Raw genomic sequence first — 25,128 nt, 5'->3', positions numbered from 1 at the left:
AACTTTTATTTTCCCTTGATTATGCTGTTTTACTTTTGCCCTTAAGAAATGTCTGGTATGTAAATGAACTAGTATTATAATGAAAAGTTTTATTTCCCATAGTTTTTCTTTCTTGATAATTAAGATTATTAAATTGTGTAGTAATCACTTTACAAAGTTCTGCAGTGTTTCATCAGGTTATATATTAAAGAGATGAAAAGAGAATGTTGTAAGATGAGGAAATGGTGTGTTTCACTCCAACTCAGACCTGTTCCTGGGCACAGCATTTTCTGGGTGAGGCCTGTGACCTTTGAGAAAGGCTTCACACAAGGCATGTTTCTTCACTCCTTTCTTTAGTCAAGCATATAACTAAAACACATTTATTAGATGCTTGCTGCGTGCCAGAATTTGTGCTAGATGGCAGGAGGTAATCTAGCAAAAACCAGAAATAAAGAGGCTGAACAAGATAAATTCTATATTAGAGGTAAGAACAGAGAACTGGAGGAATGGAGGAAGCAGTGACTCATTGCCTGTGGTCAAGGAAGGCTTTAACCAGAGGAACTGACTCCATACCATGTCAAAACAACACATTTTGTGGTATGACATCAACCAGTTCCTGTATTCTAATTCTTGATTGACCAAGCTTCACTTCTGATCATTTCCTTTGGTTAGTCAGTCCACCTGAAGATTATATTCTATTCACCTGTATATTCCTAGAATCTGGACAGGATAATATGCTTGGCACATAATAGATCTCCAAACAAAATTAAGCTGAAATGACTATGGCTCATGGCTTCAATAACCCTCCAATCTCATTCCTTTAGGTATACAATAGGTCTTCCTTTTTGTATTTAACTCCACACTTCTCAATTTTAATACAAATAGTAAGTTATTTGTTGTAATTTTTGGTTCTCCATTTCTTTTTTAAAAATTTTTTATTAAAATTTTTTAAACATTTATTCATTTTTGAGAGACAGAGAGTGAGCATGAGCAGGGGAGGAGCAGAGAGAAGGAGACAGAATCTGAAGAAGATGCTAGGCTCTGAGCTGTCAGCATTGAACCCGACCTAGAGCTTGAATTCACAGACTGCAAGATCATGACCTGAGCTTAAGTCAGATGCTTAACTGACTAGTCCATCCATGCAGCCTAGGTTTTCTACTTCTAAGCAGAGTGTTATATGTAATCAATTAATGCTGGGCTCCTGCTGCTCTGTTGTCTCCTCCTAATACTTCTTCATTGTCTTGGGTCTGTAGGTTTAATTCCTTAAATTGCCCAGTTGGTCCTTGGATGTCCTTATGATTTCTAGGGATTCTCAGACTATTTCTAAATCAGATAATCTACTGATTTACTCCAAGGTGATGGCCCGAAGACATCCTAAATTTTAGGTCCCTGGACTTCTAATCCTTTAGTGCAAGAAGTTGCCTAGGTGGAATTTCGAGAAGCACTGAACCTGACCACATTGATTTATGAGGTAATGCATTCATACAGCTCTAAACTAGAGCATGGATATTCCTTCTGAACCCTAGTCTAGCCTAAGAATGGAGCTCTACTTAAAACTAAAGTTGAAGGCATCTGCCAGGATAAATGGGATTAAGTTCCCTAAAGGAGTTAAAGGAATCACACTGTTGTAGTCAGGTCTTCACAGTTGGTCATGTACTGTGCTATTTTCTAATTTTCTATCTTCTTCAATCCTGGCTGATTAAGATTAACACAAGATGTATTTGATATAAGACATTTATCATTAGGTCAGAAAATTTAGTATAAAAGTCCAAATATTGTTCACTTTTTCTGAACATTCCATACGCTTACCATTCTTTCTCAAGTCTTCTTTCCTGTCCACTAGAACGTAAGGTCCTGAAGGCAGGCCTTGTTGACTGTGTATCCCCACATCTAGGAAAGAACCAGGTGTACTTAGGTTCTCAACAAATACCCGTGGATTGTGTATCTGCAAGTTGCTGATCTTGAAAAGCTGAAACTCTTAACTTATTCCTTCAGAGATAACTTATTTCAGATTAACATGTCCTGAGTAGATGATAATGATGGTAATTGATGCTTGTGGTGGTGGTAGTATTGATGAAAATGATAAAGATAGCTAGCATTTAGTAAGTTAAAGTGATTTACTAAATCATTGCAGTGGTAAAAAAGGAATGGCCCTCAATAAATTGTAAATCTTGGTTTCTACAACTGTATAGTGTGCTTCTACAATGACTCTGGACTTGACCATGTGACTTGCTTCACCCAATAGAAGATCAGCAACCATGATACCAGAAGAGGGTTAATAAAGCACTTATACATTGAGCCTTGCCCTTTGGGAATACTGCTGCTGGTTTACAGACCCAGGCTAACCTCCTTTAGGATGAAATACCACATGGAGAGAGGCTTTCTAGCCATTCTGGCCTTTCTAACTATCCCACATGAGGCTCCAGACATGTGAGTGAGGACATCTAGAACTGACCAGTCCCAGCCAGCATGTAAATGCATGGAGTCCAGCTGTTGCCACATGGAGAGGAAAAACTGCCCAGATGAGCCCAGCCCAAATTACCAATCCGAAATCATTAGCAAATAAATTTTAAGCCACTAAACCTTAGATTGACTTGCTATGCAATAAATAATTGATATAGTTATTATAAGGTACTGAGATAATTAATATGTTTTCTCATTTTACTTATAGAATAACTCTTTGAGGTATTATCTCCACCTTATAGATATGGAACCTGACATTTAGAGAAGTTAAATAACTTGCTCAAGCCAACATAGCTACTAATGAGGGAGCACAGATACCAACCCAGTTCAGCCTGATTGGAGAGTATGGTTCTTTTCTTTTTTCCTTTCTTTTCTTTTCTCTTCTTTTCTTTTCTTCTTTAGGGACAGAGGAAGTGCACATGTGGGAGTTTAAATTGGGAGAGGGGCACAGGGAGAGAGAGAGAGAGAGAGAAAGAGAGAGAGAATCTCAAGCAGGCTCCACACTCAGCATGGAGCTCATAGAGTGTGGTTCTTGACCAATGCTTTATATTGTTCAGTGATGAATTTTGTCAATCTGGCCACATCTAGGGTCTATCTCTTCCCACATCCTTCAATAAATCTACTCTACACTTGTCTTCTTATGGAAAGCTTGCTACAACAAAAATTTTTCGATCTTTGATACTTGAGATGTTTTTAGAGATAGAGTAAAGAGAGGTGATTGGACAATTTATCTTACAAATAATTCCATGACATTGTCTGATAGAGTATAAAGAGTTTAGCATTCTATTATTTTTGCATATTTTTTCTTCTATTCTATTTAGTAATTATAGAGTATTGTGAAATAACTGAGGCAAATGGAATAGTGTAAAGTATATAAAATTATGAGTGATACAAATGACAGGTTCTACAAGTTAGCAAAATACTAAATATTTCTGTCTTAACACTTTCAATGTGCCTAATATAGTAATAAATTGTGGTCTAAAGAGACTATACAGTCTTGCAACATTTTTTTTTTTTTTTGCTATCAGCATTTTAGAGGAAATAAACAAGCTGAGATTGTTCATCTTTCTGAAATGCATTGGAGGTAGGTTGATATTCTATCAGCACAAGAATTTTCATTTTGAAAACCAGGAAGTTGTTTCAGGGTCTATGTGGGGGCATTTCCTAGGCTTCCTTATCAGGGAGGCACACAAATTTTTTTCTAAGACTATTACTAATCTTCAAAATAAGAAACTTCATTACCTAAGAGCATTAGCAAATAAATGCAGTATTTCATTTCAGATTATGTGATCTGTCAGGAATAAAACTAAAGCCATCATTCTCAAAACTGTGGGGGTGATAGAAATCTTTCTAAACTATCTCTTAATAGAGAACATTAGATTAATAGAAGCCATCTAATGCTTGAAAACTATTATTTGGGGAGATCCACAATGTGGGAAAGGAAAGGTATCTAGAAGCCACTGGGAGAGCTACTGGCTTTTGGAAATGATTATTAAGAAAAAATAATCATATGTTTTCTTGTTTCTATCCAGTATACAAAGCTATAAAGAATGAGTTTTTATAGCCTTGGAAATGTTAACATGTAACATGAGTATTGTTAGATATGCTTCAGTTTTATAATCTCAGAAATTGTGGGGACATTAAAAATTATCTCACTTAGCCTTGTTTCTTAAGCTTCAGTTTTTCCCAAAGATCTTTGGCCATTTAATTACTCTTTAAACACTTTTGTTGAAAAGGAACTTACCAATTGGTAAGCCAGTCCATTCCATTGTTAGAAATCCTCTGTTGTTGTAAATCTACTCATTCTAATAAACTTAAAGCTTTACTTATATCTGCTTTTTGGAATGTTTTTTAATGAGCAAAATTTTTTCCACAGGGGAGTCTTTCTTCTTCATTATTTCAGGTATCAGACTCTGGGCTTAAAATTAAGGAACATGATATTCCAGAAGTGGTCTCAACTGTGATAATAGAAAATAGGCTAGGTTATGGTTCTATAACCAACAATTCTGAAATCTCAGTGGCTTATTCCACATGGCCATTTGAGGTTGGCCAGGAGCTCCATGTTGTCACTATCATCTTTGCTCCAGCACCCAGGCAGATAGGAGAGCCACTGTGCACTTATTATTTGTCACCATGGCAGAAAGAAAAGCAAAACTTATACTAGATTTTCTGCTGAAGGGTTGTTCTCTTAGAATAAGAACTGATTTCTGCTTACAATTCTTTGGCCAAAGCAAATCACCCATGACCAAGACTAAATTCAATAAAAAAGAAAAGTATACTTTTTTGTGTGTGTCCAGAAAAAGGGACAATGAAAGAGAAAGAAGGAGGCTCAGAGACAGAGATAGAGAGGGTAATATTTGTGAGTTGCCCAACACAGAATAAAACTAATCTTAAGAGGAATAGTAGAGTCTTATAAACATAGTCAAAGATTCATTCTTTTATTATTTTAAGCCATTTTAAAATTGTGGCTTTTATATTTGTGCTGTTGTGAAACATGTGTTGGTATGCATTACTGCACCAACATAAATTCCTAATAAGATATTAAATAACTGATTCTATAAAACTTAAAGGTAGAATTTTACATTGATCATTGCTAATTTCATCCTGTTTATTTCAGCATGGTGCTTATTTTCCTGTTAGGTATCCCTTCCAACTTGTCGTCCGTATAACCAGCAAGTTGCCAATGCTTTCATTTAAATCAGAATAAAAGTGTTGAAAAGCATAGCTTAGATTGTGGAACCTTGGGATCATTCACTGGCGGGAACTAGGTTAGAACAGGTTGACGTCAAATAATCAGTCAATCTTCTTTTGACATAATTGTTTAACTGTTTGTGAATGCTCTTTAAAGAACATAATCCAGGGGTGCCCAGATGGCTTAGTCGGTTAAGGGTCCGACTTTAGCTCAGGTCATGATCTCACGGTTTGTAGGTTTGAGCCCTGCATTAAACTCTCATCAGGCTCTCTACTGTCAGCACAGAGCCTGCTTCAGGTCCTCTGTCCCTCTCCCTCCCTGCCTCACCCCCTTCAAAAATAAGCATTTTCAAAAAAAGGACATAATCCAGCCCTATTTTCCATCTTAAAGAAAAGGTGGTTGCTTCATTTTGATTTTGCATGTAATAGCACATGATAACACTTAACATAGGTGATCTATGCTGCTTTTATTCATCCTTTGTATTTTTATTGGTATAACAACACATACCCATAAATGTTTCCAAAAACATAAGAAAAGTCACCTAATTAGATGTTCAGTAAAACCTGTAGTTTAAATCCAGTTAGGAAGGACCTTTTATAAGAATGCAAACTGCTCAAGGAAAATATCTTAAAAGAAGCAAAAATTGGCACACCTAGGTGGCTCCATCAGTTAAGCACCCAATTCTTGATTTTGGCTCAGGCCACAATACCAAGTTTCGTAGGTTTGAGCCCTGTGTTAGGCTCTGCACTGACAGTGTGGAGCCTGCTTGGGATTCTCTCTCTCCCTCTTTCTCTATCCCTTCCCCTCCCCCTCTCAAAATAAATAAACTTTTTTTTAGAATCTTCTGAGCCCTGATCAGGCACGTTATCCATTGCACCACTGGCCCCTTCCATAAATAAACTTTTTTTAAAAAGTAAAAAAAAAAAAGAAGAAGCAAAGATTCATGTGACCTTTTGACAAGCCTTGTGAGAAGGAGATCTGACACACTCTACCTTGCAGTTTGGGTGTCGGAATCAGTAGCACCTTAAAAATAACTGCAACAGGATAAAGGATGGGAGGAAAAAATAAACACTGTTAACAAAATAGTTTATTAAGGAAGGAAGTAAAATGAAGCACACTGAACCAGTCATGTGCAGAATAAATATAGAACAGCACATTTCCAGAGACACACTAGGAAAAAACCCAACCCAAATATACTGAAAGGAATCCAAGGATAGAATTCATAGCTAAGTGGGCTGAGATATTACCTATTGTTCAGAGGGAAGAACCTCACAAAGAAGAATAAATGTTGAAAACAGAACTGAACACTAAATTGGGGGAAGAAACCATTTTGACCAAACTATTCATATACAGTAGCAGGTCAGACTCTTCAAAAATCTAAAGTGGTATGGGAAGGTTGACCTTGCTTTGTAAGGAGTGATTTGGAAGAATTTTCACAGAATATTAGAGAGAGAGTTTCCAATTTTTATTATAGCTGACATGAACAGACAATTTAAAAGTTTACTTGACTAAGTCCTCCATTGCTCTTCTCTTTCTTAGCTAAAGTTACAGATGTCTGTTGAGCCACAGGTTTAAAAGATTATGTAATTGCTTATGTAGTATTTCAAATAGGTATGGTTTTCCATACTCCTTTAGACAAGGGTCAGCAAACATTTTTTGTAAAGGACCCAGTAGTAAATATTTAGGCTTTGTGAGCTACATGGTCTTTATTGCAGCAACTGAGCTCTGCCAGCAGAGCACTAAAGCAGCCATAGACAATCTGTTAATGAATGAGCATGTCTGGATTCCAATATGGCGGGGTTCCAATAAAACTTTATTTACAAAGTGGGAGACTGGATTTGGCCTGTGGCTGTAGTGTGCCAACCCCTGTTCTAGATCATATGTTACTTCTAGATGGTAAAATACCTGATACCTCCTTTCTATTCTGTTCATCCAAGATGGATAGTCCCTACCATTAGTCCTGCTGACTTTATAATGTTCATTTGTCCTTAATGGGACAGGTGAGCTGGGCACTTTTGAGAGTAAAATTTTTTTTTTTGAGACATGCTGGCTTTTTTTCAGAAAAGGATTCAATGTCTTGGACAAGTGAGTTAACAGCTTACTTATTAGAGGTTTAAAAACTGCACCTTGTCTGTATTTCAGTAAAAACTACTATAATTGGGTTTCCTGAGGTCCATGTTTATTACGGCTTAACTCAGAGGAATCCAAGTCTCAAAATCACAGTAACTTGACATTCAGGTAACAGTATAGCCCTACTCTAGAGAGCTCCCATCAATCCAGCAGCACAAAGCAGACCTTCGGAATGGTTTCTCCCTTTTGCGAGTTTACAAAACTACTGAGTTACAGCTACCTTTTGGTTTCTCAAAATAGCCTGGAGTAGAATTTTGAGATAAACAAGAACTGGATGAGATTGAATTACTGGACTTATGTTTATGAAGCCTCAGGGGCTAGAAATGTCACTACTTTGGGTAGCTATACTCTTCATTACTTCTTTTGGATTATAGTATGCCTGGATTGGTCAGTAGGACCAACCATTCAATCTTGTCAAGTTTTGGTGTTTATCTCTTGAAAAATCCTTATTCATCAAGCTATTTAAAAGTAATGCTTTTGTTGTTTGCAAAGCACTTGACAAATTAGATTTGTCCCTATAGCTCCCCTCTTCTTTTTTTTCTTTTCTGGAAGAGTTTTTATATTTGTATATTTTTTCATTCTTTTGCCTACCCTTTTCTTTTCCTTTCTTCCTTTCTTTTTCTTTCTTTCTTTCTTTCTTTCTTTCTTTCTTTCTTTCTTCTTTCTTTCTTTCTCTCTTTCTTTCTTTCTTTCCTTTTTTCTTTCTTTCTCTCTTTCTTTCTTTCTTTCTTTCTTTTTTTCTTTTTATGTTTCTTTATTTTTGAGAAGAAAAACAGAGTGTGAGCAGGGGAGGGGCAGAGAGAGAGGGAGACACAGAATCCAAAGCAGGCTCCAGGCTCTGAGCTGTCAGCACAGAGCCCAACACAGGGCCTGAACCCAAAGACAGTGAGATCATGACCTGAGCCAAAGTTGGACCCTCAACTGACTAAGCCACCCAGGGGCCCCTACCCTTTTAATTTTCACCCAGGCTCTGGTGTAAAAGGAATTAGAAAACACAATCTTTCTTCCTTGTCTTTGAATCCTGCATGGCATTTAGCACTGCCTTGCACAAAATAAATGTTAAGAAAATGTTTCTTAGAAGGCTCCTAGAAGCATTATGCCTTCAGCTTCATGAGATGTCCATCTGAAAGTGACACGTAACAACATTCAGCAGCAAACTCATCATTCTGGATTTACTTCCCAGTGGAATCCCTACGTCTTAACCTGCCTGGAAGGCCTCCCTCGTGCATTCAATACAACCTGACAAGAACTGATAAAAGAGGAGCTCTTTTCTTAAGTTTGCTTAAGATATTGGTCTCCTAAAACTCCTTTCAATCCTTAAATAATAACAATGTATTTCCTATGAAAATATACTGAGAGACCTTACCAATCCACGCAGTAAACAAACTCTTGCAAAATTTGAGTATTAAGTTAGAAAAAAAGGTCAAGAGACAGACTTTTGTAAACATCTGAAAGTTAATGAACAGGGAAATATCTAGAAATACCTCCATTTTTTCCCCTTAAGGCTAATTTGATTAATTTTGGCCAAATCCCTTATACTGTATTGATAAGTTGCATTTTGGTTTTAATGTTTTCAGAAATGGCAGACTAAAAGGCTTCTTTCTAGGAATGTTCTGTTTTAAGAAAACATAATACAGAAGAATGAAATCTACAAAATAAATAAATAACTGGTTGGTTAATCACCTAAGGGGAGCATTCTTGCTTTGCAAAACAACCCCCTGAAGGGTTTCTGTAACATACTGTCTTTCTCTTCTCCCTCACTGGCACCACACATTTGGTTATAGACAATTTCTTGCTAAATGAGGGATGAGCAAGCTGGATAGAGAAAATCTGGCTAAATTTTTTGAAGAGACTGTTAATTGAAGATCAATCTAACGAGATGGTTTTAAAGCAATAATGCAATTAAAAGGAAAATATTTCCTATTTCCCTTTCAGAAACACAATTACGGTGTGAATAAAAAACGCATTGCTGTTTTCAGCCTCTCTGCTTTCACACAAGACTCCGTAGCCCCTTATTGGGTGCTGGTTTTCAGGGAAAGTGAAATAATCTCTTGCACTAAAGGATCGTCTGCCACAAAGAGCAACAGGAAGTGTTTGTTTTTAGACTGTAACATTATCTCTAAAACATGGAGAATAGATAAAATAAGATTTGCTATCCAAGTTGACTAGATCCTGTATCCTATAATTTCCTTTGACCACTAGAATCCTGTAGAAAGTTCTATATTCGAAAAGATTTTGAAAAGATCCTTGCCAGGGTTTATTTCATTTCATTATTGTCTTTTCCACCTCATTTATCTGTTTTTTTAGGAAATTAGCATTAGTTGACCATTAACTAAAGAAAAAACATCAAGTAACTAACAGAAAAAGCATTACTTCTATCAAGAAATGTTTTCATCTTTTTGATTTTACCCATGTTTGGTCACTGGATGTGTGTCTCTGATAAACCAATGGATTCTGAAAGAACAAATAATTTAAAATGCCTAAAAAGGAAATATGACCCAAAACCAAACACTTCAAGTAGAGAAAGACATAACATTCCCAAAGACAACTACTTCCTTTTTCTTCTTTTTGCTTATGGATAACCAGTTTTCTTGGAATGCAGCAATTTATACTGTTTCTTTGTTTCTTGGCACCTGCAACTTTGAGGTCATGTTGAGTTAATGATCTTAAGGAGACTCATACGTGAAGGCAAAGGAAAGTATCAAATAGCTATTAAGTTAATTAATTTGATTAAATAACCTTTCAAAGTAGACAAAATCTATAAATTCTATTGTTATTTTAAAAGAGCAAGATTTATTTGAGATTGGGCCTTAGATCTAATGTTCTGCTAAAACCAAGCAAGGAGAAAAGCTGGAAAATAGAGCCCTTGATACAGAAAGGAATGTTGGGCAATTTGTTGATAGGGTAAAAATTTCAAGAGGAAGAGATAGTACAAGTTACATACCGTGAAATGCCAAGCCCTCCCACCTGCCTTGTCTCTCTTGTATCTTCAACTTCCTCCTCTATGCTGAATTCTTCCTCTCAAAGTGTAAACATATTCAGGGCTCTCCCACCCCGGAAATTACCCTCCCTTGATCCTGAATTCCAACTTAAACTGTTATCCTCCTGTCTTCTCGCTTTTCCTGTCAGCTAAGCTCCTGGAGAGAAAAGTTGTTACACATTCTTATCTACCATCTTACCTTCTTGGGACTGTCCCCCACCCCTAGCCTGGGAATTTTTCTGCAACTGCCAGATCTAGTGGGCTTTTTCAGTTGCCCCTTTTGTTAACATAGAGACATGTGCTGCCTCTCTCATTAAATCTATCCCGTTGCCAGATTTGATGAGTTTTTTGCAGGTCTGCCCCTTTTGGTAGAATGTATATGGGGGTTGGGGTGCACAGGCCTGGCAGGATATTTATTTTGAAGCCTTAAAATGATAGCAGGGGCTGGGCCACATAGGTACGCAAGAAATGTTTGTTAAAAAAATAGAGTGTTGTTTTTTTTTTTTTAATAGTCCCGCAAATGGTTTTCAGGAATTTGAGAGTAACTGGGCATTTATAAAGACTTGTATTATTGTTGATTTGTTTAAATGATGTGGCCTGTCTTTCCACATGGTTTGGGTTTGAGGGACTCATTTCCTGTTTCTTTTAAATGGTTTCTTGCTCTGAACCGCCCCCTGCAAGTTCAGTCCCCTCTCTCTCGGAGGTCTTGGGCCTTCAGGAGGCCTCCCAGTCAGCTGGTGCTGCATGACTTTGCATTGTTTGCCTAGCCACCCTGGTTGGTCCCTGTTTGAGGGGAAGGAAGCAGCAACAAGAAAGCCCTGAGGTACCCAGATGTGGTCTCCATATCCAGGCAGCTTGGGGCTGTTTCAAGTTCTGCAACGGCCCAGGAACTTCTGAACTAACAGCTGCTACACAGCTTTCCTGGATAAGGATTCTCATCAGATGTGTCCTTTACTCTAGTTAATTTCTTTTTTAATTTTTATAAAGCATTATAACCATATTCTAAAATTCTGAAAGATTAAAGCAAAAAATGGTTTCTGTTATCCCCATACTGGGTACTTTTTTCCTGTAATATTTACTTATTTTTGAGAGACAGAGTGAGGGAGAAAGGAAGTGGGGGGGGGGAGGGCAGGCAGTGGAGGGATGAACAGAGGATCCAAAGCAGGCTCTGTAGCAAGCCCAATGTGGGGCTCAAAGATCATGACCTGAGCTGAAACCAATTAAGAGTCAGATGCTTAGCTGACTGAGCCACCCAGGCACCCCTAGTTTTTGCCTCTCAAGGGGAAGTTGGAGTTCCTAAGAAGCCCGAGAACACCTCTGCAGCCTGGTATAGCCAGCAGCTCTTGGGGGGTCTTATCAAAACATGACTCCTAAGGGGTACCTGGGTGGCATTGGCAGTTGAGCATGAAACTTTGGCTGAAGTCATGATCTCATGGTCCGTGAGTTCCAGCCCCACAATGAGCTCTGTGCTGACACCTCAGAGCCTGGGGCCTGGTTTGAATTCTTGTCTCCACCTCTCTCTGCACCTTCCCCATTCATGTTCTGTCTCTGTCTCCCTCAAAAAGAAATAAACATTAAAACAAAATGAAAACAAAAGAAAAGAAAACAAAAAAACTCCTGAGATCAGTCCTCTGCATTCAACCTGCTCTGAAGTCTCATGGGTTAACTATAAATTTGAAAGACACAAAAAAGTGTCCTATTCGCTATACTAAGGAAGGATAACAGTTGTTTGTTGAGTGTGGTGGTAGCCATTGGTGATTACCATGCATTCCCTGCCCTCATCCCCCTATTCTGGTCACATGGTAGAACTGCGCTTCCTCGCCTAACTGTAGTTAGGGTGCAAGATGCGGAGGGGGCACTTCATTACCAGTATAATTACCCTCCAATGCTCTCTTGTCCCCTATGCCATGACAATAGGAAAGATTTAGATAGATACAGCAGCAAGTAAGAGACAGAGAGTCCCAGCTATCTTGGTCTGAACATATGGAGTGAGCGAGAAATCAATCTATATTGTTACAATTAAGATTTTTTCTTTTTAGGTCACAGCAGCATACTCCACTCTACTTGGATTGATACAAACACTTGCTGTAGGATAAATACCATAATGAACATTTACAAAGAAAATATCATTTAATCCTCACAACAACCTAGTGAGTTAGCCACATTCTTTTCCAGTTTATGGATGAGGAAACAGATTTACAGTGCCTGAAGAAATTTCCCAAAATCTTATCTCTTGGAAGTAGCAGGTCTGAACCTGAACACTAGTTTTGTCTGATAAAGCAAATGGAGACACAATTATACTTTACAGAGCATAGCTTAAAAAATAAAATCACACAGCAGCTCAGAATAGGTAGGGACTATTAACTCACACTATTTTGCATTCTGAAAGGGGAGTTTTAGTGTTATATTACTAAGTCCTCAGGGGACTTTCTAGCTTTTCAGGCAAAGCAGGATAAAGATTCTCCTACCTCTAGCCTTCAGGCAGGTCAGGGTGGCCTCATTCAGAAGCACAAGACTTATGTCTGGCTGGAGCCTCCCTGGCTCCCAACTCCAGACTTCTCTGTCTAGGATGCTTTCCCATGTGTTTGTGCATAAAGTTTCAGTAAAGTCTAGTGTGATAGAGATCAAGCCCAGGAATCAGACTACCTAGCTTTGCCACTTGACATTGGTATGATCTTGATGGAGTTAAAGTCTCTCTGCCTTGGTTTTTCTGTAAAATGGGAGTAGATTCATAGTAAACCTCAAGAGTACACTTATCCTGATGAAGAAAAAATAACAGTAAACCTCACAGGTTGATGTCAGGATTAAATGAGGTTACGCATGTCAAATGTTTAGAATAGTGCCTGGTGTGTGGCAAACACTCTCCCTTTCTCTGCCTGCATACTGATTCATTTGTACATTTTCAAATAACCATTGCAAAGTAACCCTAACTCATTTAAAAATTCTGAAAGTTTTCGCAGCAAGAGGAAAGGAGTCTTAAAGTGGTGAGTAACCCGTTTTTATTTTGTTGTGTTTTTTAACCACATCAAGGATGCAACACTTTACTTTGAGGAGAGAGGTCAGCAATGTTCAAAATGAAGGAAGCAAAAAGAAACACAGGGAGTATTCTTTGTGAAAACACTTGAAGAATCTCCTCTGAGGCTCACTTCAAACCTGGGTTCTCACCTTTCCCCAAACAACTCAAGGCGAGGCTCTCTGATACAGAACAACAACAACAAAAGACATAAATAAAAGTTTTTCTGAACAATATATTTTTCCTGGAGCGTTTCTTGTTGAAAACTTATTTTTAAGATTATTTTGGAAAGCTTCCCTGAGCGCAATTTTTACGAAGATGAACCAGCTTTCTTCTGGGTGTGGAAGAGTCATTTCCCCTCTCAGATCTTATCTGCTTTTTATCTGTAAAATGAATGGATTAGGGTTGAGGAGATTTCTTCTCTCTGGCGTTTTCTTTGACTCTGCCATTCCCAGTTTAATCCACACTCATGGAATGTGCATCTGAAGCCTGTTTCTGCTTTAGATGGTGAACTAAGAACGAGACCCCAGCTCCCCACCTCCACTCCCCCAGCTGCCTGGGAGTTCAGGAAAAGTAGGGCTACAACCCTTTTATTCGTCGCTGGAGCTCCCAGTAACATTAACGTGCTGTTGGTCTAACGCGAGGGGCAGAGGAAATGAGCTTGCAGGCTGTGAACAGGGGTGGTGAACAAGTGCGTTTTCTTCTCTTTCTTTTTCCCAGGAGTGCGATGGGGGAGGAAAAACAGTGGTCTTTGTTGCGAAGCCACAGTGCCAAACTTCAACCTAGAGGGATGTTTAAGTTCTGAAAAAAAGTTACGGAGTAGCTTGCAATGATGTACTTAGTCACAGCAAGCGGGTAGGAACTTTCAAGGCATTGGACTGAAGGGACACAAAAGTCAGGAAGTGACCCTTTCGTCGGGATTTCAGAGGCCCGGGAGGGGAAACAAAGTCCTCTCACAGCTCGAGCAACTCTGGATCGTACCATCCAGAGGGGCAGGGGTGGGGGAGCCGGGGAGGGCCGTGGAAACTGACATCTCCGTTCTTAACGAGCCGTGAGCAAACTGAGGATTTCCTCGCTGAAAAGACTCAGTGTCCGCAGATTCCCCCGCCCAGCAATGAAAGCGGGTCTCAGCCCATCCCCATTGTGGAGCCTGCTGAAAGGACGCCCGGGTCGCCCTGGCCAGAGTCGGCCTCCTGAATCGGGCCCTGTGCGCGCCCGTCCGGGCCGCGCGCCCGGGTCTGCAGGATGGCGTGCGGGGGCCAGCCCATCTGCGGCCGCGAGCAGCCGGGAGGAAGCCGCCCCGCGGATGAATGGGGCTTTGTTCGCCAGCAGCCGCGGCTGCCCTCGGCGGGCCCGGCCCGCACAACGGAGGCTGTATGCGAGAGGAATGGAAATGAGCCTCCGGGCCTCGCGAAGGAGCCCCATCCGCAGCCCCTAGCAGTGCAGAGGAATGCTGGCAAGCCGGAAAGGAACCCTCGCCGGGAACGCAGCTCTCGCGCCTCTGAAACCCCATTGAGAAGAGCCCTTTGATGCAATTAAAGCACATTTCATTGCAGGCCTGGGAGGAGGGAAGGACTGTCAAGCTTTTTTCTGTCTCCGAGCATGTGTGTGCACCTTTGTGGGGCGGGTTAGTTCGCGAGCAGGAGGGAACTCGAGCTCGCTCTCTCTTAGACGTTCTGTAACATCATAAAAGCATACCCATAAACAGATTGGTTTTCACCGTGGGTGGAACCCAATTTGGACGTAATCCAGGCTGACCTGCAGGCCGGAGTTCCTGCTTTGAAAGGCTCCTTGGTACGCCTCGTACCACCTGCCACGCTGTGAAGGTTTAGACGGGCAAGGGCAAGAAATTGCGTTTGTTTTGAGGTCACTGCTCCCCATTTTCCATTTTCTCAGAGATGGAGTGGGCCATGTAGCAGGTCCAGAAATAGTCATAGCCTGATCTGTTACACGATGTAGCCTGCAAATGTTGAAGGACTAGGATGCGGCAGCTATTTTGATATTCAGATTCTTCTCCCAAGATTTCCCTACTTCTGTTGAGGCAACTGTGTGGACCCACAAAACCCACTTAGCCTCTCTCACCTTAATATTTCTCCTCTGTTAAAACGAATATTAAAAAAGACCAGAGAGCCGATACCATAAAGTTAAGGGTGCTTGTGGAATTCCTTCTAATTGGAGGTGGGCATCTTACCTACCGCCACATGTGATAGATGTATGGGATTAGAATTCAGGTAAATATTTGTATAAAAAGATCCTATGGGTTCCTGTCTTGTTGACTTTGGACCACTTATTGCCATGGCTAATATCCTGATGTCTGTCTTTCTCCACTAGATTATGCCTACTTGAGAACAAGAACCTATATATTGCATTCTAGTGTTCCCTGAGCCCACAGCGGTCCCTAATCATCATATCAGTAAAAATATGTTGAACGACTGAATAAATCCAGGAATGTAAAGAATTAATACTAACTTGCTGGCTGTTTTCTGTCACTTTAAATCTAAACGAGAAATAAGGAGAACTAGGTGGGTATTGGGGATCCTTGGCTAGGCAGAAGTTAAGTAGAAGTTTGAAGAGTCGGAAAACATTTTTGAGAGCACAAACATGCTGCAAATGTTTCCTGAAATGACCCAAGGCAGAATGGGACACTTAGGTGAAGGAGTCATTCTTTCCCAAGAAGTGAATGTTTAATACTGGCAAACGTGAATCATGTTTCATATTTGCAAGAAGAGCGCATAATCCATCCTTCATTCTTTAAGCATCCCTTGGAGGTGGGACAGTAAGAGTAATGGCTATGCATTATGGGCATCATTATTTCTTATATGTTAATCTAAATATGTCTTCACGGTTCTTGTTATTTTAGGTCTTGTTTAGACCTCTAACTTGAGTGTTTGCCTCTGAGGCCTTGCATGCATGATTTTTTTCCCCTATAAAAACCCCAACAACACTACACTTTTGCATCTCAATTGGGAAGCTCATAAATATGAGATGATAGAGAACATCCTTCAGATAATACCTCCAGGTGTTTGCAGAAAATACTACTTAAGTGACACAGACATAAGCAAATGGAATATAGTGTCCAATTTAAAGATGGGACCCCAGTGATTTCTTGTTTGTGTCAGGGTACAGTATGCCCAGCACACAGTTGCCCAAAACTTTTATTTCTTGTCCAGTAGCTCTGCTTGGCTGTCCTTCTGGGCACTGTATTGTCTTGATGGGAATATCATCCTTGACAATTGAGACTCTTTTCATACTGTTGCATTCCCATGTGTTAAGCCAGGTGGACATAACCCATATCAAATCCCACCTGGGAAGTGAATCTAGGATAGAACAAAAGTTGTACTGGAATATCAGTAGCAGTGCTCCTCCCTTTACAGAACTGCTGAGTTTTCTCTAGATTATTGAGTATTTATTTCTGTTTCCTTCTTGAATGGTCAGATTTTTTTTCTTTGAACAGATTTATCCTGATGTCAGATTGGTCATTAACAGGCAGTGGCTTGGATCAATCTACTTGACTCCAGCAAATAATTAATGATCCAAAAGGGATCACTGAAGTCTGGAATGAAAGGTTTGTGTCTGATTGTACAGATAAAATTTAAAAATCCCATGTGAACAATCATGTTTTATACATTTAGATTTGTTTATTTTTTTGAGGACTGTACCTATTATTTGGATATACTAGGGACTTGGTAATACCTTTCATTTTAGAAACCTAGAATTGCACATGCCTAGAAATTGTTGGTGGGGGTGAAATTTGAGAGACAAGTACCTGAAGTAAAGATAACAGACACCATCATTTTCTATTGTAGGTTTAGAAATACAAAAGAGATGTAAAAGGGGCTTGCCTGTATTCATAAACTGTGGAATTACAACTGCATTTCTATTCTCTTGATGTCCAAGCAATCCTCAAGGTCTCTGGTGTTTCAGTGCTAGGGAATCCTGTAGTTACATAGTGGCCAGATCCTGGATCCCAAAGGACATTTGAAAGCTAGTTCATCTAATTCGATAAGATCAGATTAGCTATATTACATACTGCTTTTTTCATTTTGAGAAGATTTAAATTATTAGCTCGACTTCTCATTTTTCCTGTCTTGTGATTTGTCCGGGAGCCAGCAAAATGAAAAGAAGACCTTTCCTTTATTTACCAGATGACCCATAGTGTTCTTAGCCAGGGCTCTCTAGAAGTGTGGGTGGAGACTTTTATTTGTCCCGTCTTTTGGGCAATAAAAGGGGAGGGGATGCCTCATTCAGCCAGTCTTTGGCTCCTAAAAAAACCTAAAAGCAATGCTATTTACTTAGTCTCTGGGCTTCTACACGCTGGGGTGGCTCCTGTTGACTCAAATTTGAGTCCTTGCAGCTAGGTGGGGCTCTATAGAGCTGTTAGTCATGTGAGGTTGCCGGGGCAACTTAAAGTCTTCTGAGTTGGAAGACTTCACCAAGTACAAAGAGGAGACTGCAAGGGCGCATTACAACTTAAAGGCATGTGTTCAGTAACATGTCATCTTTTGGTAATGGGGCTTTTATTTTTATTTTATTTTGTGGGATTGGAAGATCAGAAGCCGGAAATTAGCTGGGAAGGATAAGAAAAGGAAAATTTTAAGGGGGGGGTGCTATTTTTGTTCCTTATGTGGGCAATGGTTGAACAAGGAGAACATCTGGTCCTGGAGCAGGTCTCTGCAGAGCTGCTTTTAATTACCCAGTCATTTGGTCTCAGGCTAAATTAGTGACTGTGGGAGCAGCTCAGATCTCCAAACTGACAGGCCCAGAGAGTTCGACTTAGCCTGCCACATAGTCAGAGGGGAAACACGGAGCTTCCGGTTTCATATTTAAACCAGGGATTGACTCATAATTGTAGCTGTCAGGAGGGTGATGGAGACATTATGTAATCTGGTTCTTAGGGCGATGTGTGTTTAAGATTTCTGCTCTGTAAATTCCAGAGGAAATTTCGTGCCCATTGAGAGAGAGCTTGCTGGCTGCTCTGTGGTGTGCCCAGCAGGATAATGACAGGCTATTAAAGGTTCCTAAGTCTGCCTGAATCCAAACATGAATGAATTTCCCCTCTGAAAGGCCCTCCTGTTTTTCCATAGACTTAAATGTGGATGAGGTTAGGCAAAATATGATGAACTGTGAAGAGGCAATATGTTGACCCAGTAGGGAAATTTAATGATAAACCATTCAGGTCCACAGATTTTTTTTTTTTTTTTTTTTTTTTTTTTTTTTTTTTGGCTGGGCTGCTTGGTTCCCTTTACTAGTTCCCATTATTTCCAGCCTCAGAGATTCTGGAAGTGGACATCAGTTGCTCCTGGAAACAAAGCACTGGAGCTGTGGATCATTTGTTCCATTTTCATTCTGCTTGTTACTTGCCTCTTGGAGGCCTCAGTGGAGTGGTATAAATTTGCAGGGCAGCGGGGAAGGCTTGAGACAGACCCAGTGTTTGCAGCCATGAAAAAAAAATGAGATGAGGCTGTTTAATTTTAACTTTGAAGGAATATATTCTCAACACTTAAGTAGAAGAAGATTTGTGTTTTCATTGGATTGTTCTCTGAACTCTGTATGTGTTACCTACATGATAAGAAGGATTCATCAATGGAGAATAGTATCCATATTAGAGAATCCTATTAAAAACTAAATAAAAACGTACAAGGTGAATTGGGGGTGGGTTAGTTTGTGGAGAGTAATGGTGGTGAGGTGTGGGGAGGACAGAAATCTTCCCTCAGTCCCTGGTTGTGGATCTGGCTGCCCCAAAGTTCTCACCTCTATTTCTATACCTTTCCCTCTGTTGTACGCAGATTTTAATATTGCCCCCAAACCCAGAGACTGCCAGGGAGGCCGAAGCATGCATGCAAAAGCAAAGGGCTTTATTACAAATTTAGGCCTGGCCAGCCTAAACTCGGGCTCACAGACTTCAACAACACACTGGATCCATGTGGAGCGAGCCCCGAACATGGCGGGGCAGGGCCTTTTACGAGTTTGGGAAGGGGGAGTTACAGGAAATGGTGACACAGGTACAGGGGTCCAATCATTATAGCATCACATCATTGACAGTAACTTTAACCAATTACAGAGTGGACCCAGAACCCTCATGTAGGGCGTGACTAGTCTTAACCTCCATCTTTAGGCCTGCCCCCAGAAATGTTAATGGTGTTAGCTGGCCTTCAAGGTCAGAGGGGAAACCCGAATCAGATCTGCATCCTTACACTTCCTCTCTTGGGTAATCCTCCAGACTCCCAGTAACTGGAGTTCTGGTTCTGCCTTGTCCAACCCATTAGAGAAAGCAATGGTATTTATAAAGTAGTTTTAGTCAAAATTAATAGCTAAATGCATGAAAATGTGTAATTAAATAAATGCTGGCTATCATCATTACCTATTTATAAAGTTTCACAGGAGTATTACACAGTTGCCATAATTTTAAACATTATCATATACTGCTGGGTGAAGCAGAGATGGAAATTTTATGAACTGTCTAGTCCCAATTAGTCATATTGGGGTTGTTTCTCTTATAATCTGTGTTTTTTTTTCTAGTAAAATGAACAATTAGGATAATTGGATATTTACCTGTTGGTCTTTGGAACATACCATTGGGAGTGGATAATTTTTGTTTTTCATGAAGAAAGTTGAGTTATTTTAATTAAAAATAATATAGAAAAATTAAATCATATAACATTAAAATAATATATTTTATATACTTGTGTATTTATACACAGAAATGCATATTTAAAGGAATAATTAAAATTTCCCATATTCTTTCGTAATTTCAGGCTATGAAATATTTATTGGGAAGCAGTGCTGGTATAATGACTTGATTTCTTCTCTCTCATGAGGATAAAGTTTCATATGAGTATTATACAGTCACTATTGCTTAGGACATTATCATATGACTGCTGGATGATGCAGGGATGGATAATTTCATGAGCTGTCTAGCCTAAGTTTATTCATTTTCCTAGTCATTGAAATGAACAGACGTGATGTGACTCCTGTTGAGATACTTCCAGAGGCAACCATCCTTATAATGGATTCTCTCCATCAGAAATTTAGGTCCTCATTTGCCTGTTTTTATTTTCCCTGTACTACAACTTCAGATAGGCTCGGGATTTCTCTTCCAATCAAGGGCCATCAGCTTATAGAAAACAGTGTGGCTTGAGCAAATTAAGCTGAATATGGGATCTAGTTACCAGTGGAACATTTTTCTCGTCTTTCTCTATCCAAACACAGGCATTTATCATTGAGGATGAAGGACTAGTCAGAAAGGATAATTGCCAGAATTAGTAAATTATCTCTGATTAATAAGAATTAATAAATCTTTATTTATTCCATGATACTTAATTAGGATGGGAAATGGTTAAATGTACATTTAAAAGAGATTTGCTTTTCTTTAAATGTTACAAACCATAGTAAGCCCAAGTGTCTCAAGTTGCCCTAAAATTCTTTGAGAACTTCAGTTGTCCATATGTGAAATTTAAATTTCTTATTGAAACTTTCAAGGCCCACCAAATCTGGCTCCAATTTATCCTTCTAACTTTATTTCTGACTACTCTGGACCAGCCCTTCTAACTGTATTTCCCACTTCTCCACCTCACATGCTGGATGCTGCAGCCAATCTAAATAACCCCATGTTGGTGTCATTGTAACTACTGTATTGTAAATGATGGAAAATAATTGCATATGTTAAAAAAATAAATTGTGTTATATTAAAAAAAAAGAATCAAATAAAAAAATAAAAAAAATAAATAACTCCATGTTTTTGAAGCTGCTTTCATTAGGCACTATCTTCAAGTTCTGTCAGTCCTTCCTTTGTTATCCCTAACCACAAGTAATTATGTCTAACTGAACTCACACAGCACTCAACAACTATAATTTCTCTTACAGAATCTCATGATATATAAATTTATGTTCAAGCCTTACCCATTTAATTCCTGTAAGTTCCTTGAGGGTGGAATCCATGTTGTGTGCACAGACTGTTACATTCTGCTTACCCATGATAGAAATTCCACAAATGTTTGTTGAAGGAATGAGTAAAATCCAGCTACAACATTCAAAAGACTTAAATTTCTTTGGACAAGAGAGAACTTGAGGGTTTTTTGTTTTGTTTTGTTTTTTTTTTTTTTTTTTGTAAAACGAAGATGGGATTTGATTCCTTTTACAGATAACACCATTGTTTCTCCTTAAAATGGACTGACTGAGTGCCTAACACCCATCCTCAGAACTCAGAAAGATTCAGAACCTAGTACCTCATGTCAGGTGATGGGGAATTGTTTGGTTCTTTTACTGGGATAGGGATGAGAATAAGGATGAAGTATGTAAATTTATTTGGTAGGCTAGGAGAAGGTCTGTGGCACTGAGTTAAAAGTTTTTAAACAGGATTGCCACCAGATTTGTTTTTTTGGTCTTGGAGCACCTGTTGGTTCAGTCGATTAAGTGTCTGACTCTTGATTTCCGCTCAGGTCATGATCTCGAGGTTTGTGATTTTGAGCCCACCTTGGGCTCCATGCTGACAGTGTGGAGCCTGCTTGGGATTCTCTCTCTACCCCTCTCCTTTCCTTTCCCCAACTCACACACACTCTCTCTTGCTCTCAAAATAAATACACTTATAAAATTTTTTTTAACAGAATTGACACCAGATTTATTATTTATAGTCTTTTGTTACCTTTCTTTTCTTTCTGGCTGATTTGGCCAGCTACTTTAATTTGAATGGAGCTCTGAAATAATGGGCTAAGTCAGGAGACTTGGTTTCTAGAGTTGGCTGTGCTACTGGTATGTGGTTTTAGGAAGGTATAAATAAGAATTGATTTCCTCATCTGTATAATACCAATAATTATGCCTTTTCCAGTAGAAAAGTTCATAAGAGATAATATTGAAAACTACAAAGTGTTTTATGTTTGTAAGTGGTTATAAAAATTAACAATATGGGAGGTTTTCTCTTGGGATATCTATTAAATCACTACTCCCAAGTGGACTGTTGTTACTTAAGATGTCTAATTAGGCAGAGTAGAGGCATTTGGAATTTTGGCTCTGTCATATACTAGCTCTGTGACTTCAGGCAAGTTACCTACCCTCACCCAAACCTCATTTTTTTTTCAACTGCAATTGGGGATGAACTATCTATCTTACATGCTAGTGAAAATTATTCATATGGTGGCCTTTCATATGTCAACTGGGCTAAGTTGAATTAATTACCTTTCCTAGAAATCCCTTCCCTGAATGCATCTGGCTGGGGAGATCACAAGAGACCTGTTCACAAGGGGTTTGGAGGTTGAAAGTGAAACAGCAACCATTTTGTGTTTCAGTTTAGGAAGTTGGGGTAGGAGCGTTTGGAGCTTACACTGACACACATGGTTGCTATCTGTTGGCATAATTCCCTGGCACGGAACAGCAACCACCTGCCCTGGGATCTTCCTTGAAGTTCTCTGACTCCTGAGTCACATGTGTATTTAGGTCTGTGATAAAGGGCCCTGGCTTCTTGAAGGCCGGATGCTCACATTATCAAGGTAAGAGGTTGCTGTAACTGATACAGGTTCCAGTTTGTCCCTGTCCTTGTGGGTTCCAGATTGTAATCTCTCACTTGTATTTTACGTCTTCTCTTTTCTTCCTGATGACCTGCCCTGTGGTCTTCAAGCTCTGGCATCAGATAAAAGACATACAGAGACAATTTAACCTGTCTCCATCATTGTGTAAGGTCTCCATAATATCCATTCTCCTCTGTCACCAAAATATGTAACCCACCCCTACCTTCTGTTGTTGTTATTATTATTATTAATATTGTCATCCAGATGTCAGAGATATAGGTAGGATTGTCTAACGGGTCTATCTATTTCCTACAGAAGCCCGAAATCCTCTCTAAGATTTCTCCAGACTCCTATAGGGTTTTTATTTTCCTGCTCACTTCTGGCTCACCACACCCTTCCCAATCTGCACAAGAGACTTATTCATACAAAGCACTTGTTAGCATAACTGTCTTTACTAAAGATTTTGGTGGCATGGGCAAAAAGAAGAAAGGTTCATGTTACAACAAAATAATTTCCAGTTGAATTTCAGGCACCCTTCTCCGCAAAGTATTTCTTTACCAGCTCATTCTCAGAGAGCATGTCCAATTCACTCACTCTGTAAAACCCCTAGTCTCACAGTATCTCATTGGTCCCTTCTCCCTGCCCTTTTTCTCGTCTGCTTACCCTTTACTCTCAATCTCCCACCATCATGTTTTCAAGAGCAAAACAGCTTAACTTGCCTTCCTTTTTTTTTTTCCCCACTATAGATTATTGTAGACATATATCCATGCCCTTAGGATCTCACTTTCTATTCCCAAAGACCGATTATCCAGGAAGAATGCTATGGCAGTTAAGAAAATAAAAACATTTACCTGCTTATAACAGTGACAAGAGCAGGAAGCATGTATTCAGCACTTACTGTGATCCAGGTTCCAAGAACTCTGTATGTGTCTTATCTCATCTGATTTTCACAACAGTCCAGTGAGGTGGTCTGGCTTTAGCTTAATTTTTGCAATGTTGACATTAAATCCTAGAAATAATAATAAATCAGTTACAAAACCTAATGTTTATTGAAGTCATTTAATTTAGGCACTGTTTTAAAGACCAGACTTTTTTGGGTTTTTTTTGCATTAATTTCTTACAACTCTACTCGTTTATTGTAATTATCCTCATTTTATAAAGAATTTAAAACACAGAAAACTTGGGAAATCTGTTCAAATTCACACAATAACTAAAGAGTAGAATTTTAAAGGGAATCCAGGCTGTTGGAATCCAGAGATCAGGATACCATTTGAGAAGGTCAGAATGTGTTTCAGTGTTTTCTCATAGAGTTGGCCTCCTATCTCATCTTGAGAACTTTTTTGGCTAACCTAATATTTTAATCCATTCCTCACATTTTATATCCTTCATCCTGTTTTATTTTGTCTCCTTAGCACCTAATACCACCTAGTATGTTGTATTTTTATTTATTTATTATTTTTATTTTTTTTGTCTCCACCACTGGCATATAAGCTCTGTGAGTGCAGGGAAAATTTTGTCTATTTTGTTTACAATAGTATCCCTACACTCTGGTTTCTCTTCAGATCGCATAAATCTTTCGCCTTTCACAATAGTTAGTATCCCTAGGGCCTGTGAGAGTGTCCTGCATATAGTATATGCTTAACAAGTACTTACTGAGTGAAGCATGAATGAATGAATGAATGAATGAATGAATGGGGCTGCTTACATAGAGGTCAAGGCCTTCAATTAGATCCTGCAGATACTGCAGGAGCAAACCTTTTTGGATAGAATGTGAAAAGGTTCTAAATTGTTGAACTCTAGTTATCATCAAATTCATGAAGGGCCAACAAATACTGTGCTTCCCTTCTGTTCCTTTCCTCCCCCTCCTTCCCCTATCTCTCTCTCCCAAGTGCCTTTTTAACTGTTTTCATCTGGTTGAACTGCCTTCCCTATGAGCCTGCTCTCAAATACTGAAGAATAGTCTTTGACTTTCTAATTTATATTCTCCATTTCTAAAATGGAGCTAATTGTATTTCTAACAATTTCAGCAAGATTTGGAAAAGATTAGTGAGGTGATGATATAAAAAATAAGGCATGGGGTACATGGGTAGCTCAGTTGGTTGAGTGTCTGACTTGGGTTCAGTTCATGATCTCATGGTTTGTGAGTTTGAGCCCCGCTTTGGACTCATTGCTGTCAGTGTGGAGTCTGCTTTGGATCTTCTGTCCCCTTCTCTGTCTGCTTCTCCCTCACTTATTCTCTTTCTCTCTCTCAAAAGTAAGTAAACATTTAAAATTAAAAAAAAATAAGGCATTCAATCTTAGGAGGACTCTGGCTATAAAAACACACATGAAAATTGTCACCTCTTCATAATCTAAGGCTTTTCTCTCAAGG

The sequence above is a fragment of the Suricata suricatta genome, chromosome 9, assembly GCF_006229205.1.
Source record: "Suricata suricatta isolate VVHF042 chromosome 9, meerkat_22Aug2017_6uvM2_HiC, whole genome shotgun sequence".
Lineage (NCBI taxonomy): Eukaryota > Metazoa > Chordata > Mammalia > Carnivora > Herpestidae > Suricata > Suricata suricatta.
This window is presented reverse-complemented; position numbering follows the sequence as displayed.